General features: G+C 38.9%; 3 long non-coding RNA genes across 4 annotated transcripts; all 3 read left to right on the forward strand.

Moving 5' to 3' along the window:
* Nucleotides 1-542: 542 nt before the first annotated feature.
* Nucleotides 543-4,033, forward strand: LOC127295347 (uncharacterized). The gene is made up of 5 exons (XR_007847726.2): nucleotides 543-1,200; nucleotides 1,425-1,582; nucleotides 2,817-2,959; nucleotides 3,023-3,102; nucleotides 3,908-4,033. It is a non-coding gene; the product is annotated as an uncharacterized lncRNA (long non-coding RNA).
* Nucleotides 4,034-4,228: 195 nt separating this feature from the next.
* Nucleotides 4,229-6,175, forward strand: LOC127348915 (uncharacterized). Of its 2 annotated transcripts, none has more exons than XR_011756646.1 (4): nucleotides 4,229-4,340; nucleotides 4,635-4,751; nucleotides 5,505-5,707; nucleotides 5,818-6,175. It is a non-coding gene; the product is annotated as an uncharacterized lncRNA (long non-coding RNA). The 2 variants fall into 2 exon arrangements; XR_011756647.1 differs by having other exon boundaries at nucleotides 4,232-4,347.
* A 2,397-nt stretch (nucleotides 6,176-8,572) lies between these two features.
* LOC127295346 (uncharacterized) lies at nucleotides 8,573-12,641 on the forward strand. Its single transcript, XR_007847723.2, has 3 exons — nucleotides 8,573-10,182; nucleotides 10,482-10,538; nucleotides 11,248-12,641. It is a non-coding gene; the product is annotated as an uncharacterized lncRNA (long non-coding RNA).
* Nucleotides 12,642-16,813: the final 4,172 nt, after the last annotated feature.

A 16,813-nucleotide genomic window follows, 5' to 3' on the forward strand; every position in this document is an offset into this window, starting at 1 on the left:
GAAATAATTGTTCTATAGGGCAAGGATTAGTTTTCTACTTCGGGACAAGCTATCTTCGAAGATGGCTCCAAGGTCATCTGACCTCTTCCATTTGGTTAGTTTTTATATCTTAACTGAAGAAGAATTTGTTTCTGTAGAATGCGTGTGATTTCTCCTTGATTTTTGTACTCTTTACCTTGATGAGCTAAACCTGCTGACTTTGTCTCAGAAGCCGGTCATCTGGGCACTGGAGAGACAATGGCATCAAATATGAGCCCAGAAGAACCATCAACCTCGAGTACCAAGTCCTTTGATGTGTAATAGTGGTTGCAAAAAAACACCGCATTTAGTTCTCATAACCCAGTCATTTGAGCACCAGAGACATGGTGGAATGAAATATTGGCTTGCATGATTCCAGGTTCCAAGGTGTATTTCTTTCCTTCATCTTCCTATGGAAATTTACGAATGACTCTTTGATTCATTATTGGATTTGGATGTCATATATTCCTTAAACACCTCTCCATCAAACAGTGAGCTGTGCAGATCAAACACTTTCAGTGGTAATGATAAGTGTAGAAAAACTCGGTTCAGTTCCGCCATTGGTTTTGCGTACAACATGTGGCCAAGAGAAACTTGAGCGCATAGAAATGAAAGATTGTAGCCTTGCAACTTTCCTTTTGTGTGTCGTAATATGCTCCAGGATTAGTTGCCGATACAGCGATGCCCCTCCTTTACCTGACCAACTATGCACCACTCTTTATTGTCTGAAAGTTGTATCTTGACTAGAGCACATAGAAATTTATTTCATACTGTAACTTTTATTTTGAAAAAACAACTTATTTATCACGAGATATGTCTCAGCCCTTAGTAAGTAATTCGCATTAATTTCTTGCTCTTTTTTCACAATTATTGAAGTAATTAAAATATCTAGAGACATCTCTATTCAATGTTTGATGTTTTCAGCTTCTAATATACTATGACTCTATTATTTCAGCTCCTGAATACTGAAATTCCTAGCAAGTAGCTGATGTTTTTCCTTATTTTTTGGGTACTTCTTTGTGTCCGTGCTTGCTGTTTGACTGATTTAGCATCAAATTTTGAATATAATTGACTCATGTTCTCTTCATTATTTTCCCTAATATATATGGTATTTCTTTTATATTATAGCATCTGAACAGAATCAGAAACTTTGAACTGGACTAACACACACATGACAATCAGGTCAGTGTTTCTTCTCTTACGTTCGCAGCAAAAAGTGCAGGGACCAACCTATTTTGTCATTTCAAATACCATTTTATTTACATTATGTAGTATCGTACTCTAACCTGACATTGATGGTTTCAGCGTTGAATAAGTTTGTATTTTTTTGAACATTCAGATCTATTCTGAATGTCATTTGGTCGCGCAACACAGTTTTGAAGGTTCTCACAACCATTACTCATCAGTTTCCAGGTGAAGAAGCAGTTATTCCGGAATTTCATGACTATCACATTATTTGGTGCTTTTGGGACAATGATATCCTTCTTCACGATATGTTACGGTTGATCAAAACAATTTCTTTAGAAGTTCCCACCATGTAGTATAAGATGTTGTTATGCCAGAGGTAAATAGTTATATGCGTCACTGTAATGTTCATCGATGCATGCATCCAGAGTTTGGTAGATCAAATGTGTAGGTTGGCGCTTTATGGTCGCATAATTTTTGTTAGTACATAATTTCTATTCTTCAGATTCTTGCTCAGCACTTGCCACTCTACCTTTTTTCACAGGTACCCCTGCAGCTCTAATTAACATAACTGGAGTTGGAAACTTTCTTTAGTCACTGGCCGTTTGGAGTCCTGGCTGTAAGAACTCCAACCTGTTTGTTTTTGCAAGTCCTATTTATCTATGCATACAAGATGTTCAGCAGAAATCCAAGCAGAATGTTCTCATATATAGGTGACACTTCTGACTTCTCATTTGCAAAAATATCTTGCTCTTTATATGAATGGATGGCCTTTGGCCACTTTATCTTCAATCGGTTTTTATTATCATTGCTCAACATTTCACGTGCCTTTTCCTATTAGCGGTGGTGAACCAAAGAAACCATTTAGAACTACATAGGAGTAAAAAAGGAGAGGAGTGTAAATAGTTAGGATCGAGGCCTCATTATATTGAGATGTTAAGAATTAATCTTTCAGCCCGCACAACGGAGACTAAAATGTCAATTTACCTGGCTGATTTCTTCCTTCTATTGCAGTACAAAGTAGTACAATTGTGCTACCAATTTTAAATATGCACTGAAACTTATGCTTTTCAATTTCAAAGACTAATTGAGACTGAGTATAAACGAAGAGTTCATGTTCTATCATACATGCTTTTCTGAATATAACTGAACCTATGTGTTCTAACCTGTCTGAACTCATGCTTTTCTGAATATAACTGAACCTTTGTGTTGTAACTGACTTCCCTATCATAACTGAACCTTTGTGTTGTAACTGACTTCCCTATCTTTTAAGTTGCAAATCTGCACCCCCTCCATTTCAGTGACATAGTAGATGTTTACTTCTATTAGAAAAACATAAGGAATTTGCCCAGTGCCATACGCAGGTAGTTGGAACTCTTTTGTAACTGTTTTTAGCACTACCGACTGGTTTTATGTGCCATATGCATTGTTAGAACTTGGAATGTGTACTTGATCCGGGAGCTCTACCAGACCTTCCGCGGCTTCAGAATCTTCACTTCAGAATTCAGATTATGTAGTCTACAAATAAGATAACTTCTAACATGAGTGAACCCTTTTGAGATGCTACATGAGATAAAATCAGTGCGTGATTTAATTTTTTCATATATATGCAGGGGTGACGCCACATTTATTATTTTCTATGAAGCGATGACCACATCAAAGAGGCTGCTTTGTGGGCACTTGTCTCCTTTATATGGGTAGTCAATGATGGCTAGAGTGTCGCCGCGGCTGGACGAGACCGCTTCTCCCAGAACATGTATGTTCAAAGCTTTTTTTTTGGCTTAGCTATTTTGTTTCTTTATGACATTGTACATTTTAGTTCCACTGCAGTTGTTTGACATGGGACTGGAGGTCTAGAAAAGCGCTTGAAAAGTTTGCCTTCGGGATGGGTTGCCTCTGGTATGTATAACGCATGGATGCTGACCTATTATTATCCCAGAGCTGTAAACCGTTCCTACTGATCATTTTTCTCTCATGTAGTCTTTTCAAGAAGATATGATTCAGCTTTTTTTATCACAGAAACACTCAAAACTAAGAACATGAGGTATTTGTATTGACTAGCTTAAATCTTAAAAGATCATTGTAAGTTTCACTGGCTATGTTACTTGATTGAAACTGAACTTCCCTTGGTCCCAAAACTTTTATTTAGTCATGTTGATTGACTTCCACATCAGATTTGGATTGTTCCATGGGGACTGATCTCATGTGTTTCTGTTTTCTGAAGGTTCTCTTGCGAATGCTTGCTTTTTGTGGAGCTTGAGCTTACAGCCAATGTTGTAATTGGATTGGAACAAAACCGTTTAGTTCTTCTTTAATTCAATACCTGACTTGATAGGGAATGTGCTAGCATATTTTCTTGTCCAAACCATTTCTCGTGCGATCTCATTCTTCTTTGGTAAATCAATGATTTCTTACTCTGATTCTTGTGATGAGGCTTAATGTATTGCGAAAATTATGAGCCCATGCCTTTCATATTGGCATACAAGCAAGAAAAAAGTAACAAAATTCATATGATCTCGAGGATAGGTGTAGTGGCGGAGCTTGGAAGAAAATCTTGGGCGGGCCAAACTAGAGCACAAAGATTTGCTCCAAAACTAATCAATTCTTCTCTGATTATCCTTACTATGGAACTTACATTGCAATTTCTAAACAGCAATAGATAAATTATTCATCCCACCAAATTGTTAACAAATAATTGCTACAGCCGATAGGGAAATTTCTGTGGAGAGAATCAAGCTGCAATTATATTGTCGTGAAGTGATTTGGGGAAAGAGAGTTGTCACTTGTGGCATGCGCCTGGGAGAATTGGAGCAGCTGCCGAGCTACATCAAGTATTCTGGTCGCTTTGACGTCCTGCGCGTGGAGTTGCGATTTTGGGGACGGGCCTGGGCGGCGGGCGACAGCACGCGCTACTTGCTGCTGGATGATTTCGCTTCATTGAGGTCAGCTATCTTGAATGGTACTTCTTTCGTTCCTCTGCATGATTTCGCTTCATTGCTTTAAAACTTAAGCATGTTGTTCTTGTAAGGAGCCGATCATTTCAGTACAGACTACAGAGGGACGACGGCTTGAGATATAGTCTCAGCACCATCATTGGCTGCAAGAATTTGCTCCCTGGAAGCGGAAATGTCAACACGGTAGCCTGTAACCACCTCTGCATTATTATGAATACTGTTCTTTATATTTAGACATATCTCATACATTCGCGATTAATTGAACTATGTAGCTAGCTTAATTAATCTACGCATACATCAGATGTATTCTCCCATGGTACATGTAAATTTGATTTTCCTCTCTATGATGGACATTGGGAGTGACGACTGATGGTATTGTGTACTTGCTGCAAAAAGAAGAAAAGTAAAATTGCTTGAATTATGCCTTTTTAGTACAGATTTAGTTCGACAATGCTAATTGGTTGTGTTAAACTGCAGCATATTTTCCCCTCACGCGACGAATTGATAAAAGGACAATATTTTGGTTGTCCATGCAATCCTACAATTGAATGCAGTATTTTGCTCATCTATGAGAAGCAACCAAAGATCATGCATGTAGGTCCTCTCTCTCCCACTCTCTCCTCCTCTCTCTGCTTCTCTCTCTAATCCATGTACAAATATTTCAAGGCGTATAGTTGCTAATATTTTTATGAGCATCTTTTAGGTTGTGTATGCAAATAGTAAGGTCATGGGAAATCTGCCATATGCTATTTTCCCTCTGCGTGTTGCCTTACTTGATTTTAGTGTTGTTTATTCCTTTCGCCGAGGGTGCACTTTGTTTATGGAATAAAGCACGCGGTGATTCAGGCAAATTGCTTGAGGCCTTTAGGGTCTGGAGGAATTAGAAGAAATAATTAACCAGTGGCTAAATTATCTCCCCTACCTCCAGAAATTTATAGGTTCCTAAGAAGCATATGCATCGTGTGTTATGAAAGTTATTAGGTGTACATTTGTGTTGTCTGGTCATTTGCACTGTATACATTATGCCTTTTGCATGCTATCCAAAAAAATGTATGAAGTTTTAGTCATATAGGTAAACTATTTCTCTTCTTTTAATATACTGAAGATATAGTAATGGTCTTAAATTTAATTGTTTTACTTGAATCCTCGTGTGGTTCAGATCTGGCATCTTCCCTTTCTGATAACATTCCATTTTTTTTCCAAATGTAGTATCTCAAACTAAGATTACAAAGCTTCACTTTGTTTGATGGTGTATAGGTTCTTCAAGTCGGTGAAGATCCTATCATCATTATATTAGGCTTCTAACTGTTTACAAAGCTTCCAACTGTTTAAGTTCATTGCGTGCAGCAGCTGCAGAGCTCCGATGTCTCCATCCCCGCCTGCACGGTGCCGCCTCTATCCTCTGCCCCTCTTCTTGGTGCATAGTGGCCAGCTGGTCGGACGCTTTTGATTGCTGGCCTCCGATTTGAGGTAAAAATGTTTTGAGGTGTAGATTGCAAATGGAAGAACCACGGCGCACATAAAAACTAAGGGCACTATCATGTTTTAAGGTACAAGCTTTTGCGTGATTTTTCTTCACATTTGATCTTTTGTCTCTTTTATTCATTTTTATAATATAAGATTGATTATATGAAGATGAAGATACCCTTATTTCCTGCAGTGGCTTGGGAAGGGAGTGAGACCGTGACTTGATAGGTAAAAGGCCAGAGAAACAGCGTTGCGTCTACTCCCAGTGTAGAGATCTTCCATGGAGATGCAGGGCCGAGGTTCTCCATTTGGTGATGTCAGTGGTGTTAGCATTTGGCGGTGTAGATACTTATTAGATTTATGTTTTCTATGCGCAAGATCGAACTGCAACGAGCTTTTGTAGATGTTATAACTTCTGTACCTTCTATTGCTCTCAAAAGGAAACATAGAATGTTAGTTATTGTAGCATATTTAGCTATTTTCTTGATTGTGTATAAACATTGTTGTTCTTTTCTGAATTTGTGTCTTTAGTTATAATTGTGCTCTATTAATTTTGTTTTCTAAATTCTCTAAAACATATTTCTATTTAAATGTAAACATTGTTGTTCTTTTCTGAATTTGTGTCTTTAGTGATTAATATGATGATTTTGGTGATGTTGTTGATCTGCTTCACATTCCGTTTGTGAGAACCCAACTCATCTCCTACATTGTCTCCCCTTTATTGACCTCTTCCTGACCAGAGTACCCCCGTAGCATCTTATGAGCATTGGCTCTATCCTGCCACCTTGGAGCTCACTGTTGGCTTGCAGGTAAGTGTCTTCTTATCTCAGAGATATTACCCAATTAACATATGTGTACAGTTTTCAAACATTACTGAGCTAGACCAAAAAGGAAGTGTTACTGTTTCGTACTGTGCTAGAAATAAGAATATTGCTATGTTAACTACACATGTGGCCAGGGAACTACTTGTATATGATAAATTAAGTGCAACATATACTGATCAGATGCAAGCAATAATGAATGATGGACATCTTGAACTTTTACGAGTTATTGATTTTTCGCCTCTAATGTTTTGATAATCCTTTATTTTCTCTTCTCTTGGTTTTAGGATGTCGTTGCAAGATGATGATCGACTCTTAGATGGGATGCATGAATTATTCATCGGTTTTTTCGGTTCCAAGAAAGTTAAATTCTTTCACAAAATCCAATCATGTTTTTTTGGCCTCTTATGACCATGATTTGTGTTTCTGGTTTCTTATGTCCATTCTAATGTAGGGAAAACCAGCTTTTGAAAACTTTCTGAACTTCTCATGTTTGATTGTATGGCATTATTTGGTATGTTTTGTGGTCCAAGGCAACATTGTTGGTCATATATTATATATGTTGGATGAATTTCTCGTGGTGTCAGCGGAACTTTCATATTAGCATTTCGATTGAAAAAATATCTTATTTTCTGTTTTTTGTGGTAGTGGTCACAACTTCTGTCATCAATGAATATTGCAGTCTGTTGTTCAGAATCAAGTTACGAACCAGCAGGTGAAGTGTTGCAAGGCAATGATGGGGCATCAACATTTCTGACGAGAATTAAAGGTTAGTTCTTAATGGAAGCACACTTAGCATTTCTTTCAAGGCAGCAACAATCAAATGTTTGAAATTGTTTCATTCTTTTGTTAGTTTACAAAATGTTACATCCGTTACAGTGATAGCTTATCATTTAGAAAGATAGGTAAAATTGGACATTGTATATTGCATATCTTCAGAGCTCAAATTCAGAGCATCATTTTTCTCCTTGGTTGTGGAGAGGAGTTAGCCAGTTGGAGCAAGATCAATAGTCCCAAACATACATTGTCTAATGCAATATGCTTGGTCTGAACAAGTTACCCCCTATTCTTTCTCATGTGTAAATATATGAGAGGAGTGATTCTAATTTGAAAATATCGTTTGAATGGAAGAAACATCGGTGCCGGCTAATTGGGTCTATTAAACTTGTTATCTGTCTTATTTGCACCAATGTTTTCTTGTATACATAGTAGCATCCTTTTCCTGATAGGGTTATGCCTTAAGTAGCAATTTTGCAGAGCGTAAACTCCTTGTTGAAACACAAGTAACCACGAACCTCAATGTGCAGTGTGCACTTAATTTCTTGAATAAAACATGCGCGATGTTACCAATTAGCTTGTCTTTAGTAGAACAATAATGCAATGGTTCCGCTTCATGTCCTTGACATCATATGGAAACAACCCATATTTATTTACTTGGTCAATTATTGTTTAGTGGCGGTCAGGAAATAGTGAAGGATTTGGTTCCACCTTTAGATTGCTTGATCTTTTCTTTCTTTTCTTCCAAGGAATTGGTTATTCATTTAACAAATGTGTAGCTTACCATTTTTTTTGTGGACATAAATTCTGGCCTACTTCCACCATTTTCCCATGTTGGTTATGTACCAAGGGAGAATGGTTAAGCACTGCAGCACTAGATGTTGCCTAATTTTATTTGCTTTCCCATACTTGTTATTTCCCTTTTCTTGAAGTGATTATCTTGCGTAGGTATTGTTGTTGAAATGCAATGAGATAAGAAGATTACACCTTGATATCCATGTAATGAAAAATATCAATTAAATATAGATTTGCTTTCACTGCTATAAAGTTTCCCTGTTTCCCAGTGGTGAATGGGATCATTGTTACCTATCATCCCAGGTTGTCTTGCACGCTTTGCTGTGAACAATGTCATGTTATAGATGAAGAATGGAGCGATGACAGGCTCAGTGTCCCAGAAAGAAACCCTGGTACGCCTTTCACTTGGTGCTGTTTCATCCCGTGCGACCTACACTTGCATATACTTACTTCAACAAGACCAGAAGATATGGCTTCTCAGTTTGGCAGCTTTAATTTTTATGGATCATACCAAACCTGAATAGTGCGCCACTGAGAGCTTTTCCACCTTACATGAGCATCCTAATTATAACTAATTATTTTGGTGGTCAAACCAGTGTGTAAATAAGTGAATTTTAACATTCCCTTAAATTTACTACATGCCTTGCTAAATCAGTGGTATTTACTGAGCTACTGGATTTTATTTTATTTTAATGTTTTGCATACACTGCAATATTATTTTTCTGAATTTCACCCTGCTTGTGTTATACAGATTAATTGGTGATTTTATATCAATTTATTGTGGTTCTTCTGTTTCTTGACAGGTACATGATGCATGTGTCTGCTATCTTGAATATCAGTGAGAATTGCATGCCCACAAGGTTTTCTTATTCGATAACATGATTTGGTGTTTGATGCTAAGTTGCAAAGCTCCATGGTATTTAAAGATTTTTCCTACTGCTACAGCCTGGTCACAACTAATGTTTTCATGGCCTACTGGCTAGATGAGTTTACTCCCTTTCTGGAAGCCCGGTCCACTGCAGGCTGCAAGCATTAGACTAATTTGGATCCTTAAAACAGAAGTGATTTTCATAGTATCTAAATTTTATTTTGAGTTGTTGAAATCAGGTTAATATTGTTTACTCACCATTCATAATATGTAATAATTAGAGGTCAAGCTAAACACCGAACTCGCTGCCGTCGTTGGGAAGCACAGCAGAGGTTGCAGGATGTTGCAGTGATGCATGCCAACTACCAGAGTTTGTCACCAAAAAGGTAACTCATATCTTTTGCATTGAATTTATTTTGAATTGCGCAGTACCGGCTGATGGTCAGGACACAAGACATGGGCTGCAGGCTGTCGTGGTGCTCATCTCGGTGGCATTGAATTTACTCGAAAATGTGCAGCTGCAGACCTATAGTAATCATGGTTAAATATATTCTGATTGGGTAGTTCAAAATTTAGTAGTAGTAGCTGATTGGAGCAATGTAAAAGAAAGATTCCCCTCAATTCTGGCTCTTTTGGTAGGTAAATGTTGAACCTTAGGTGTCATTTTTCTTTCATACAGTCAACTTCTGTATTTTTCATGTGCGCTTTGAACCATTGTTCAAGCTTGAGATCTTTTTGTTGGTTCAAACGAGATTGCTTTGCAGCTATATCTTCCCATATTTCTATCTTATACATTGTTTAGAGAGCTAAATTTACCGTTCCTGATAATACTGGATTTTGTATTAATTGTGTGCTTATGCTACCATGCAGGTAAAGTAGCTTGGCACTGGCGCTTATATTTGTTTAGCTCACAAATTAGTTAGGGAATGATGAGACGAAATCCTTGGCCAATAGAGCCCTAATCTTACCGTTCACTACTTGGTCAACTTACTTCGTTGTATGTCAGATAATATACCTAATAAGTTTTCATATTTTTATTTTTTATTATTCTATAGCAACCCCTTGTGATTGGCTGGTTACAGGCTTTTTTCTAAACTTCTACTCCCAAATATCCTGGTGGGAACTCGAATCTTTCAACACTGCCTTTTTCGTGCTGCAGAAATGACTGTTTATTCAAAGGAACCGAACCAAGTCTTTACAGATTTGGGAGTATCCTCGAGAAGTTGATGCATAAGGTCTCCTTGAGAGCGGAAAGAAGAGTATATGATGACCTACAGACCTGGATTGCAAGATATAGGTATCCTTTTGTATTTATGCATCTCTACATACTCCCCTACATTTCCAGTACAGTTTATTTGTCTCCCATCTTGAGCTCCTGCCGGTAGGTCTGAGGTTGGTCGCTGGCCCATGTCTCTGTTGCTTGAAGTTGCTGTTCAACGGATGCGAGGCGTACCGCTCCAAAGCTGATCTGTTCCTGCTCTTTGTTGCTTCTGCCTGCTAGATTTAATATGTTTTCTGGTTTACTTCTGTATCAATTTCTCCTTTTTGCCACTAGAAGTGAGTCCTTAAATTGGTGAACTGACTTATCAATTTCAGGTTATTTAAATAGAAGATGGAAACATCCCCAAGGTCCCAACAGTACAGCCAGGGCATGTGAGTTTAGTTTGGGTGAACTAATACACTGGGATCTTCATTGTTTAGGATGTATTTTGCCATCCTATGATGTGCTTTTGTCATGCTGCATCCGCATCTATGCCCTATACATATTTGCTTGATTATTTGTTGAAATAGAATTATGCTAGATTTGGATGAAGAAAACACTTCATTTGTAGCCTGTGACAAAAGTAACCCCGAAGAAGAAAACTGCAACGTTCTTTTATTGTGCAAATTGGTTTGCACGATAGTGATTTGTCACCAATAGGATGGACACTAATTTAGAGTTTAGACGCTCATGTATGCACTACTTGCTAACCTTTCTAAGCAGCATCAAAAATATTTTTTTGGTCGCAATCCAAAGATGTACAGCTAAACACTCAGTTGTTACTTTACCATATAGTTTCTGTTAGTTTGATCATCCTAAATGTATTGTTCTGTGTATGACATAACTAAGTGGTTCACTATTTCAGAAAAACAAGCTTCAAAGGCCTCCATTGTTGTTTTTGTTTAATTTTTATTTCAAGTTTTCTCATGTGTAAGATATTACCTATTCATATAGCCTTCAAACATTTGCCAATGCTGTTCTAAAGTATATAACCCATAGGTCATGTTTTGTATGATGTTTCTATTATTCATTTCAGCAACATTTCCTATTGGGTTGCTGCTTATGCTGAAGTATGTTTCCGCTGTCGTTGGGTCGCCACAGCTGCTGGAGTAGGAGTACAGGTTGCCGGCCTCCATCTTGGCATAAGGTCTGTTATCTTAGCAATCCCTTGCTGTGTCTGGTTCTCGGTAGAACCAAAGCATATGGCCAATAGATGGATTTACGATGGGATAAAAATGGTTAATTAGCTGGGTTTGCTAAGCTATGTTTTGTTTCTTCTCTGTCCCTATACTCCATTGAAGGGAAAAATTAGAGTTGGAATTCTCTAAAATAATTCTGCAGGTGTTGTTTGTTTTGTACTTTCTATATATGAAAAGATGGACATGTTGTGTAGTTTACAGTAGCAATTGGAAAATTAGTACGGGTGCATGCCAACATTGAGAGTTAAGGTTCAGAAGTGTTAGCCTGTTGAGTGTTGACTTCAAACATCTTCTATTAAGGTTCTCCTTGGGCTGTTTGGTGCAGTGAGTTTAGAATTAAGTCTTTTATTTCTACAAGCATAATTTCGAGGCACACCCTGAATAAAAATTGTAGACCATGTTCCAGGCTTTCCATATAATATTTATTTGTGCAATTTGGTTGGACACATTCAAATAGCGCCCAGTTTATTGATCTGTCCAGAATATAGTTCTTCTATAGACAGTAAACTTCATTACAACTTTGGATGGACACTTTTTACTTAGTCTTGGGCATAGGAACGTTGCTATTTTCTGAATGTTATGAAGTGGTGATTTGATATATGTTTGGATAAGAGTTATGGCTCCATGGACATGGTTTTCACATGGTGTTTCTATAATCATTCTAGCTATTTTTTACTCACAGTCAGAGATGACACAATTGTTTGTGGAAATTTTGATGTGAGATATCAGACAATGTTTCCCATAGAAAGATTAAATATATTTTTTTCATTCTGCTCGATGGTGAAAATTCATGTCAAGAAGATCAAAAGAATGCACACACCAATGAACTGGCTGAAAACTGCATACCTTTCGAAAAGCTGGGTGAAAATTTCAAATAGAGGTTGACAGAAATATCAAATAATCAATGGCTTGCATGCATATTATTATGTTCCCTTACATATCCTTTGTGAGATATATTCTTGCTTTTCCCACCAGACTCTTTCGGAAATTAAAATACATACCGACTGATGGATCAATCGAAAAAATGATTTACTTTCTCGGACTGCAACCAAGAAAGCACATATGTTCTTTATGTACAATGCAACCTTGGCTAATATGATACCCCGTCCTTTCTTACCAGGTTTAAGTCATAGTTGTCATTGAGATTTCATCCAGGGTCTTGATCATGGCAGCTTCCAGATCAATTGTACAACACTATAGCCACGAAGTGTGAAGTGTGAAGTGACGGTGACCTACCTCTATTGGTATGTCATATACATCAATCTATTGGAAAAGTCTGGCTATGGGGAAAACACATGCCCTATGTACACGCATCATTTTTTTTTTTGAGAAGAGAGCCATGTATTAAGTCAAAAGACACGCAGCAGCGTCATGTGTTACAAGAAGGTTTACACGGTCAGGTAAGAAATCTGTCCAGATACAGCTTCCGGCCGTGCTGGCAATGCTAGCTAAAGCATCAGCAGCCTTGTTGCTCTCCCTTTTGACATGTAAGATACGGTAAGCACCATACTTCTTCAGGCAACTCTTTGTTTCATCGTAAGTGGACCAAAGTCTTGACCTGTCCAACTCTGCAGAACGAAGAGCTCCAACCGCAACCGCACAGTCCATCTCCAAAATAATCTTCTCGTATCCCCTGTCCTGAATGAGTTTTATAGCCATCAGGGCAGCTTTTGCCTCGGCTTCCTCGGCACTAAAGCAGTGTGTGATGGGCGAGCACGCCGCGAGGATCACCTTGCCCTGGCTGTCTCTGACCACAGCACCCGCCCCTCCAGGTTTGCCTACTGAGCTGAACGAAGCATCCGAGTTGATCTTAATCCACCCATCCGGCGGAGCCGACCACACATTCACAGTAGAGCTGCTCTGGCCGCGTTCTGCTGGTGTGGTAGTGACAAACATAGGCCTCTTCCCTTTTGGGTCACCAGGTACTGGGGCTTGCTGGGAGTCCGCATGGGCATATGACTCCAAGAAAGCTACAGATTGCTCAATGGTCTCTCTGCCTTGGTGATGAATAACATCATTTCTGAGATGCCATGAGCGCCAAAGCAACATTAGGATTCTGGATTTGGTGACCTCATTCACCTGGCTGAGCAAGAGCTGGAGCCAATCTTTTCCCGTGTATCTGAACAAGTATTCATCAGGAAGAGTCCAAATCTTTCGCATCGCATGGCGCAGCGCTGAGGCCTTCGTGCAGCGGACAGTGGCATGGTGAGCGTCTTCGGTGTCATTGCCGCAGATATGGCATCGGTCGTTGAGCTCAAGTGTTCTTCTCCACTTGTTCTTCATAGTCGCGAGTGTGTCCGTGGCAACTCTCCAGCCAAAGACCTGGATTTTTGGTTGCACTTTTGATTTCCAGATGGAGTTCCATACCGATCTGTCGCCATTCGGCGCCATGCTACAGCTGCTTATGTCACGGTTTCGGTGTTTCAGATCCAGGCCGAGCCGATAGGCGCTTTTTACAGTGAACACACCATTCCTTTCAAAGTGCCAAGCAATGCGATCACCCTGCCCTGTAGATGGGATTTCGATCTCGGTGATGGCTTGCACGTCATGTTCGTAGAAGAGCTCACGGAGCAGGTCAGTATTCCAACTGTTTGTTGTTGGAGAGATGAGCTGGTTGACCCAACGCTTGCGAGAGTTTTTCTTTAGAGCAGTAATTTTCAGCCCTGCGTCCCTTGGGATCCATTGATCGCGCAAAATTTGTGTGTTTCTTCCATCGCCGATCCGAGATATAATTCCTTTCTTTAGCAGTTCAAGACCGTGCTCAACACCCTTCCAGGCTGGCGAGGGATCCGAGGCGAATACAGTGTCAAGGATATTGCCGTGGGGATAGTATCTGGCTTTTAGAACCCTGGCACAGAGGCTGTTTGGTCGTTGGATAAGGCGCCAGGCCATTCTAGCGAGCAGGGCTTGATTGAAGAGGCATCATGTTGTTGAAGAAGATTGATTAAATTTGGGAGCAAAATTATATCATTTTTACATCGTTTCTCCTACCTTCATCCGTTCTCACTCATTGTCAAGTTGCGAAGCAAACTCTTTGATATTTCCCTATGTTTAACTACCGAGTTCTCTCATAACCATGTTTTCGTATTTGTGTATAATATATTCCTACTTCGACATTTATGTGGAGTGCATTTTTCTAATTTACTGTTGTGTTTAATTCACATGATATGTTATGTTCTAATAATTTTTCCTTTTATCAAGGAGAATCAAATGTATAATTATTCACTCTTCATTAATTGCTTAACTTCTATCGATGTTTACATAATGAAAATTGTCACAAACTTTACGGGATCGTGCGCCAAGGCGCACATTAAAATCTAGTATACAAAATGGGAGGGAGTACGTGCAATTACACACCTATGCATAATTCTCATGTGCACAAATCACAATGCAAATCTAGGACTACACATAATGAGAGTATCATATATACTATCATGCATGCAAAAAGGCGATGTGACAGTGCAATTAAAGATGAGAGAGATAATAATATTATTATCATAGGTAGATACCGTATCATAGCACGTAGTATTAGAAAATTTAATATCAAATAAATCTTGTACATATATTTGCATTGAGATTTTACAAATTAATTAATATAAGAAAGCTATGATACTAGTACATGATACCATGCGTTGTGGAGATAATAACATATATCAGACTTCTATACGATACTATGCATTGTGACTAGTCTCGCTATTATATAGTAGATCCAGAATAAATTTAATTCTCAATCGACATAAAACTAGCAGAAGCGAAGTTTTATTGTTAGTAATGACTGGACCATTACATGTGGTCATATGTGTAATGTCCCAGGTTTAGAGACGATCGAGGGGTAGATTTTAGAAAGGGATGTGCATTGCATCGTAAATTCTGGGGAAATTTCGCGCTTTTATAACAAAACTGCATCGAAGGGGGACAAGTTTCTCTCTCGACACCTTACAGGGTTAGGGTTTCGAGAGTGCGACAAACTTGCTTCGCATTCAACTAAGTTAGGGTTTTGAGAAGAGAGGAGAGATATTGCATCACAACTTAAGTTGCATGATTGAATTCAAACTTAAGCTGCATGATTGAAATTCAAACCTAAGTTGAATTTGAATTTCAAACTCAAACATCAAATGAATATCTCATAATCCAAATTTGAGGTAATTCATTAAACAATTATAAATAATCAAGATATAAATAGAACAATTATTATATAAAGCTCAATAGAGAAAATTGGAGCTTTATTGATAAACACACAAGATACATTGTCTTTACAATATTTAGATTTGAAATATAGAATATTACAACACATTACAAGAATTGACAAAATAGAAAAAGAAAAAGAAAGAAAAGTACAATGAAATGATCTATCCTAAACTACAAGTTAATCTTCATGAGATGCTTGAGCCTGATGATCTTGATCTTCACTTTGATCATCATCTTGATCCCTGCAAACAATAAAGCAAAAACAGAAGTTATGCCAAGTGGCAAAGCCACTTGGCAGGTTATCAAAGAAAATATAATCTGGTGGATAACATCACAGCTCTACCGAGTTGATCCTTTCACCAAGCCAGGTACCAAGCACCTGGTACACACACACACTAGCTGCTCACACAGCTATTGTGCATGCCCAATAGCAAGTCACCATGGGTGCATGCAGCACATCACACACACACAAGCCAGTGAGTCACCAAGTGTTGCCAGGCTAAGCTGTCGACCAGGAGAGCAAAGAAAGGATGGTATAAAACCTTTTCCACTGCCAGAACCAGCAGTTCATTGACAAGCAGCTGGGTAAGTTCACCAGAAACTAAGAACACAAGAACAGGAAGAACAGCCACTGCTGTTCAACCTGCTCAAACCACCACAACACTGAATCAAGCACCACAGGATTGCAAGGAGGAGCAGGGCAAGCATAAGCTCAACACTGAAAAAATCCTTTACACCAACAAATAATCTAGGAGCTGGAGTGAGGTATAAACAAGATCATCCTGAGCAAAACCAAGTTTTGCTCATAAATAAGCATGCTATGCATCACATGAGCACAGAAGGGTAGAATACCCTGTTTGTGTCATCATCTGGCTACAAAGCCATTTGGTGCAAGCAAATAGGGGTAAGGCCAATAGGTAATCATCCTAAGGGAACATCAGTTATGCAAATCAGTGGCACAACTAAGGAAATCCAGCAAAGAATGAATGCACAGTTAGCCTAGCCCAACACACTTAGCACCTATAGCTAGCTAGGCCATCAGACAATAGACAAATGCTTGTCTATATAATTTCTCAACATCAAAAGCCACTGGAAGTCCAGTATTGGATCAACCAGTGAGCAATTATCCAAATCCAGCAAGCAATCACCAACCATAGCAAGCCAGAGAGAGGGGGAGCTACCCATGACAGCATCACAGTGCTGCCAGGGCCACCTCAACCCACAGCCAACACTTGAAACCACCACATCATCACCCAGTAGGGTTTAGTAGTGGGCTAGGG

This window comes from Lolium perenne, chromosome 4 (genome assembly GCF_019359855.2).
Source record: "Lolium perenne isolate Kyuss_39 chromosome 4, Kyuss_2.0, whole genome shotgun sequence".
NCBI lineage: Eukaryota > Viridiplantae > Streptophyta > Magnoliopsida > Poales > Poaceae > Lolium > Lolium perenne.